At 41.5% G+C, this 7,472-nt stretch overlaps 1 long non-coding RNA gene across 3 annotated transcripts in view; it reads left to right on the forward strand.

The window, feature by feature from the left end:
• The first annotated feature begins 306 nt into the window (after positions 1 to 306).
• LOC102372209 overlaps positions 307 to 7,472 on the forward strand; it is an 11,039-nt gene continuing 3,873 nt past the window's right edge. The window contains exons 1-4 of one of the 3 annotated variants that reach the window (XR_325541.3): positions 307 to 416; positions 1,030 to 1,092; positions 2,282 to 2,417; positions 2,518 to 2,652. This is a non-coding gene — a long non-coding RNA (uncharacterized LOC102372209). Of the gene's footprint in view, positions 417 to 1,029; positions 1,093 to 2,281; positions 2,418 to 2,517; positions 2,653 to 5,852; positions 6,046 to 7,472 lie in introns of those variants that run through there. The other 2 variants (XR_003092380.1, XR_001359228.2) reach the window with 2 other exon arrangements.

A 7,472-nucleotide genomic window follows, 5' to 3' on the forward strand; every position in this document is an offset into this window, starting at 1 on the left:
GGCAATCCAATGTGCTTGTACCATAAAATGGCTGTAACAGCCTGGTCACTGCCCTTTCCTTGTGGTGGGTATGGAGAAGATGGTACTGCTTCCAGCTGGGATTGGCTCCAAGGGACTATCCAGCTGCAAAGATTTTATGTTGGCAACGCTTCTCCTACATACAGGGTTTTTTTTTTTTGTGGGGGTGTGGGTTATCACAGTGGTAGTAGTCCCAGTTATCACAGTGATACAGAACAATACCAGTATCTTCACTTGCAGGTTTTGATAGTGTTCCACCAATCAGCTGCCTCTTTTTCAGAAGTAAAACAGATAGGTGCAATCCTCAGACTTGAGAGATGCAAATCTACTCTTCTAATCTTCCACAGACTCCATGTGTAATCTGGAGCAAGTCATGGACAAACCTGCAAGGGTGGTAGGTGAGTACCTCCTAGATCTCATTAATTTAAAATAGAAACTCAAACACAATTTAGGCATCCAAGTGACTTTGTCTCCAGCCCTTAATATCTCTGCACTTCATTTGCCATCTGTAAACTAGGAATAGTGGTGTTGTACCCCTGGGGGGATGTTGTGATGATAATTACATTGAAGATTGGGAGGCTCTTTATGCAGCGACTCCAAATCAGCACCATGGAGAGATCCCAATACTTTGCACTGCCCTCATGAAGATCACTTAGAATGACTTACTGCTCCTATAGACAGAATGACTTGTATTTTCATTAGACATGAGGTATCATCTTAGGTTCATCTGGGCTATCATACCCTACAAACACTCTGGCACTGTAGTGTTCCTTGATGTCATTGCCTATCTTCCTGTAGTCCTGTTTTGTTTGCCTGTTAGTGTTACATGGGTGCTATTGTGACTGGTAAGTAGGAGGGGCCAGGATGGATGTTCATGTTTAAAAGAATCCACAAACATGGTTGTCTGAGGGGATGTGGGTCTAGATGCAGTGACCTAGTGATTGCATCCCACCCTATGTCTTTCTTCCCATGTAAACAAAGTATGACTGATATTTTTTTTCCATGTGAAAGCCTAGCAGAGGAGAGGTCTATATCTCGCTCCTAGAACAAGTTTTAGAAAGGCTTCCAGAAGAGGTGAGTAACCAATAATCTTGGCAGCAATACAAATGAAGATGAGTGCCATGGGCTAGCCCAGCCTAGGGTTGTGGGTGGTCTTGAACCCATGTGCTGCATTCTTTGCTGTTGTGTCTTTACTGCTGTTGGTCCCTCAGTTTAGTAGATTGACTGCAAGCTTGTGTATAGCCCAGTCAAACCCCTGCCTACAGTGTAAATGTTAATTAATGTAATATGGTGTTGAATTAGCAATAACCTGGTAATTTGGGGAGTTGTGTATGCAGCCTCCCATCAGTAGTATATCTAGGAATGGATAACCAAGGGAACCAGCCCTGGGTGCTGACACTGATGGTGTACAAGAATGGTAGCTGATGCCCTCAAGCCAGCAGGCTCTGTTGCCCCTGCCAATGCTGTACCCAGGACACAGAACCTACTTGATTTATCTACCCGTTAGGGCTGCATAATCACCTAGGACCAGACCCATGGAGGCACTTAGGTGCCTAATTCCACTTAATAGGTTTAGGTGACTAAATGACCTCTTATCTCTTTCTATCTGGTCTTTCCTCTTTGGAGTAGCCAAGGGAATTATTATGGTCTGGAAAAAATTATCTGAAAACCTATCATACCTTAGTTCTTTGCATTTTGTGCATCCGTGTGGATGTTTGACAAGGGATTAATTTTGCCAATTTACCATTTCCCCTTCCATCCAGTATAATAAGACAGTGATGTCTGTAGCGGCCGCAGTGCATAGCTGCAGAGGGTATTTATGCCTGGAAGCATTGACAGAGATGGTGATTTTGAGAATCGAGGCACTCTCTTCTGGTCTTAAAAACTGGATGCATGCATATCACTCTCACCAGTCCTTCCTTGTGGGCTGCTCTATCCAATTCAAGTGTACATGACAGAGCAGTTTGTTATAGTATAGGTCACTAAGAAGGTCTCTTTAAGCTTTGTTTCCCTGAGTGGACAGTAGGAATTGGAAAAAGAGATCTAGGAACGGGAAGAATGAGGCATGTCGTGAACCCAGGTCTCTCCCCATCAGGCTCAGCTTGTCATGACAGCTGACATCCAGGACACCCAAAGATCTCCAGGGACAGGGGAGATCAGTGAAGCCTAGAATCTCAACTAGGCTGTGGGGACTCTTTATTTGAGCAGGGAGTTCAAAATGTAAAAAGCTCTTGCTACTCTCTGCCTATCTGTTTCACCCAAGGCCCTACTAAAGAATAGTTTATAATCCAGGACCCATGACTCAGTCTATCATGGAAATAATGTTAAAATGGAAGATCTCCTGGGCTAACACAGTAGAGGTCCTTCTCCAGAAGAAGGCAGAAAGAACCCACTAGCAGGTAACAAATTAATATAATTCACAGACTATGCAGAGAATTTCTTCCAAAAGGCATCATACAACATTTTATCTTAGATTTATTCTTCTAAAATGAATTTCAGCTTGAGAGGATACCACAGTGCAAATTCCAATGAGAAGTATGGAAGAAAATTAAAAAAGAAAAGAAAAAAGGATCACTAGAACATCGGGGCTTCAGGGTTGGCTATTTAAGGTTGTGAAAAGATCAAAGCTTACAGGTAGGTTGTCCAAATTATCTCTGCTATAGTTAAATCTTTCAAAGGAACCTCTGGGAGTTGGGTGCCCAAACCCTGCTGAGGTTGAGAGAGTTATCAGCGCTCCACAGTGACATTTTTGCTACCCTTGAGTTCATCAAATGTGTTTTGTTTGATATACCAAGGCTAAAATTGCTTCAGTGGCATATTTAGATAGATGGGGTGTGTGGGAATATTGGTGTGTGTGTGGGATGGGATGGACATGGGTGGCCAGTTGGAGTGTTTTAAATAGATAGAGAACTGGGTGGTTGGTGGCTGCAAATTGACAGACCACTAATTGGAGAGAGAGGCAGATAAATGTGGCATATGAGAAATGGAAGGAGTGATGGATAGAAAAGTGTGTAAGGAAAAACTTTCTCAGGAGGAGAGTAGTAAAGCACTGGAGCAGGCTAGCCAGAGGGGTTGTGGAATTGCCATCCTTGGAGGGTTTTAAGTCCCAGCTAAACAAAGCCTTGGCTGGGATGTCATAGTTGGGGATGGTCCTGCTCTGAGCAGGGGGTTGGACTAGGTTAGTGGTTCTCAACCTTTCTTTTTTTTCGTATCGGGACCCATTTGTATCACCAATGCCCAGGTGGGGGGGAAGCAGACCCTCACAGGCTGGAACTCTGCCAGCTTGCAAGGGGAAAAACAGTTTCCCACATCTTTCTCCTTTTAAAGGAGAATACATTTTTCAAGTTTGATCCACTTTTTAAAAGTTTGTTCACAACCCTTTCATATATTCTTGTGACCCACTTTTGGGTCAGGACCCACAGGTTAAGAAACGCTGGACTAGATGACCTTCTTGAGGTCCCTTCCAACCCTCATTTTCTCTGAGTCTATGAATGGGTGGATGGACAGATGGGTATTATCCCTAAATCAATAGGATTTAGCTAATTCTTAGTTGTTCCTCTGAAAATCTCAGTCTAGGGTGATTATTACAGAAAAAGTGCAATCCTTTATCGATAGCATGTGTCAGTGGGTTGTTTTTTTTCCCTCACTCGCGGTCAATTTTCAGTGTAATGGAAATGACTTGGAGAACTTTCCAGGCTCAAATTCTTTGTGCTTCTTCTAATAGTATCTAGGTTTTTGAGAGGGCATTTACCATTGTGAGACCCACCCCATATTACACAGTGGTACATGACCATACAAAATTTGATTGTCCCTTGGCAAGTAATATCAATAATATGAAGAAATCCTGTAGTATGCTGTCTGCCAGTTGCTGCTTCTTTATAGCGAGGATGACCATCCTTTGACACCGGCTCTTTAACTGTGGTAAATCTTGGTCCTGGAGACAGTGGTACAGTCTTACAAAATTATTTTCTCAGGTGGGACTGATTGGCTTAATCCACATGTGTTTCTTCCCAATGTTGCAATAAACCATTGGTGGCATAAACTGGAGACCTTTTAGCTCATACCTATGGTAACTGGCTGCTGAGTGAAGAAGATGGGGGGCGGGGGGGAAAGATTTAATCCATTGAAGAAATGGAAGAAGAAAATATTCCACATCTTCCCCTTCAATTCCTGTTTTTTTTTTTTTTTTTCTTAGTTAAAATGCTTACAAAGTTTCTTCTACTTAAATATATTCAGAGGTGACTTGACTATAATGGATAAATGCCTTGCCAAGGAGAAATTTATGTAGAAACGGACTTTAACCTGGAAAAGAAAAGCATAATAAGAAACAGTTATAAGAAGTTAAAACCAGACTTTTTTTCACTGTAGAAGCAAAGTATCACCTTTATTGAAACAGTGAGCATAATTAGCCATCAGAATAAAATACCAGGGAAGTGCTGGATTCTTTAGTCCTTCAAATCCAGACTTTCTGACATTCTAGAAGATATTGAATTTAATATGGGAGTAACTGGGTGATTTATTATTATTTATTTTTTTTTTTTTTGGTCTGTTACATCTTGTTTATGGAAGGAATGTGTGTTGTGCAATTTTGGAACCAGGAGCTATAAAAAATGGGAAGTACAGATTTAAATAACAAATGATTTTTTTTTTCCTGCTATGCACTTTTTTTTTTTTTTTTGGAGAAATGGCTCATTGTGGAACACAGAAAATGGTGTAAAGGGGAGGGCCTTTGACTTTCATTATCATGGGACAAGGCTCACCATTAAGGTGAGACAACTTTAGTGTAGAAAGGACAGTAACACAGTGTGTCAGTGAGTTGGGTATTTTGATACACAAACTGAGTATTTGCAGATTGAGGTGGAACTGATGCAAAGTAAGTGTAGCAGAATATGCAGTTAATGGTAGATGCTGTATTTTATCGGCTGCCAGATAGAAACCCTGGAATCGAAAGAGATTTGACTAACAGTAAGAAGCGTTAATTTTCTGTTTGGGGAAAAGAAGTTAAATATACAAGTTGAACACCTTTTTGTGGAAAGGCCCTTCCCCCCTTGTTTCCCCCGTGTCATGTGGAAATAAAGTTTGAGATTTGCAGTTGTGTCTTCAACATTTGAATTCAACTCGGTCTTTATTTAGAACTGAAAAAGATTTGAAAGGTCCTTAGGGTTGAAGATGAGAAGGAAGCAGGCTTCCTAGAAGATGGCTGGTCAGTTTAGGTGCCCAACTTCAGTTCAAAGATGCATGAGTTCTACTAATTTTAACTGGAACTGGTTGTCAGGATTGACCATGCCATGAGTGGTTGGCTTAATGAGTTACCAATGGTATGCTGGGGCACACCAGGTATTTATTACAGTCTGAGTACTCAGGCCATGGGCTGAGGCAGTATCGTGGCGCGGGTGGATGGTAGATAAGATCCAGGAGGTCCAAACACAGCAGAAGCAGGGACTGTGGTAATGTGGGGATCAGGCAGGAGTGAGATGGACAAGGCTGGAGTCTGAGAAGCGTGCACAGGAGTAGAAGCGGTTTTCTAGTCCCATTGTCAGAGGCCTGTGATTTCTATCCATTCCTCCACATCACCTTAATCCTCATCAGTGTCCTCATGGGAGGGACCAAGCTGGATGTGGGCTGGTGTATGACTAGCTGCCTGATGGCACCATGGACTTTCCCCTGCCTGTTGGCTCAGCTTCTCTGGGCTTGAATCCCAGTGGTCCTAATGCTGGTCATCCCAGTTTTTTTTTAACAACATTCTTTACTCTGCCTGACGGACTATCCCAGCAGCTCTCCTGAAGCTTGCTTTCTTTGTGTAGTTAAGTTTTTTTTCTTTTTTTTTGTAATAGCCTTTGTCACTGTGTAACCCGCTGGACTCCCCCAGTGATATACGGATGCACAAAATTTCTTGCCTGAATGACAGAATGAAGCCACTTCTGAAAACAACATGGGGAGGTGTCAGGACCAGTGATCTAAGCAGCTGTGGAGATTCTCATGTGGTTCTATGTTTCTAAAGCCAATGATGAATTAAAATTGAGACCAACATTTCAGATGACTTTTTTTTATTTTTTTTTATTTTTGTCTTCCTGCACTGATACGTTAGGAGAGAAATGTAATGAGAGGCAGACTGGTTTGTTATCAAATGCCTTCTTCCTCAGCCGGAACTCCTACAAATGGCTAGTATACTTCAGGATCATATCCCCATCTTTCATGTAGAGATGGGCACAAGAGATTGCTGTACATGGGGTTAGTCTGGTGATTCTCAACCAGGGTGCTGTGGCACCCTGAGGTACCTTGAGATACTTTCAAGGGTTCTGGGATGTACCACAAATTATTAGTTTTGTTACATGTGCATGATTGACAAGACAGACCCAGACATTTCAAATAGGAATCCATAGCATCTAAAACATCCTGCCCTGTTGTGGTCTTTCTGAGATGATTGCAACAAAATAAATGCTCTAGTATTTTTCTGCAGTAAAAAATTGAGTGGAAAAGCAAGAGCTCACATTTTCTGAGGTTCCTGAGTATATAGAGGGGTGCCTTGAGTCTAAAAAGGTTGAGAGCTGATGGAATAGGCTTTTAATTTCTTCTTTGCACGTTATTTTCTAGCCAGCAATCCCAGAGTGTTGGCAGTTGCTTCAGCGGGTGGCCTTTCCATCATTCTCCACTAAGAGGCAATCTGTGACTTTTCTATTTGTAGCTGTCGTTAAGAAACTAGACTAAATGAGCTCCTGGTTTGGTGCTTAGAATTACCAATATCTCAAGTATTTTTATTGCATCCTGAAAAAAAAAGAGAGGGGGGAAAGGAAGGTAATTTTCTTAGGCTGATATCTAGGTGTCTCCAGTGTTTCAAATCTGCTGTTTCAGATTTTGAGTGTATTATATTAGCTATTTAAGGGGAATTCATCTTTTGGTGTCAACTGTCTTCCAACCCTGCCCCCTTTCCTCCATCAGATCTCTGAGAGTAAAAGCATCTTTTCTGCTAGACAAAAGAACCAGAGACACAGCCATTGGTAGTGGAGTCTTTTTATACAAGAAATAAAGTTTGTGTGTAACAGTGAATTCAACCATTGGAACAAATTAGAGGACTGTGGTAGATTTTTCCAACAACAGAAAGCTTTAAATCAATGAGAAGCATGTTTCTAAAAGGAAAGCAGAAGATCAAAACACATTGGGGCTTGAGGAATTATGGCCTTACAATGTCTTGTATACTACATAACCACACGCACCGCATCAAAGTGGCCACACTGATTCTTTCTTTGTCGCAACAACCTGCTGATTTATGAACTGATCTATACCTAGGGAGAAAAAAACCCCATCATAGATTAGGTTTTAGAATGGAATAATTGCCTTTTGAAATATAAACCAATATTCCCAAAAAATTACAGTAACAATCATGGAGAGCTTGTAATAAATAACTTTTATGCTACTTTCTGATGGATTACTATGCTTGTTTGTATGTGTAGGGA

This window comes from Alligator sinensis, unplaced genomic scaffold (assembly GCF_000455745.1).
Source record: "Alligator sinensis unplaced genomic scaffold, ASM45574v1 scaffold2766_1, whole genome shotgun sequence".
NCBI classification, from domain to species: Eukaryota; Metazoa; Chordata; order Crocodylia; family Alligatoridae; genus Alligator; species Alligator sinensis.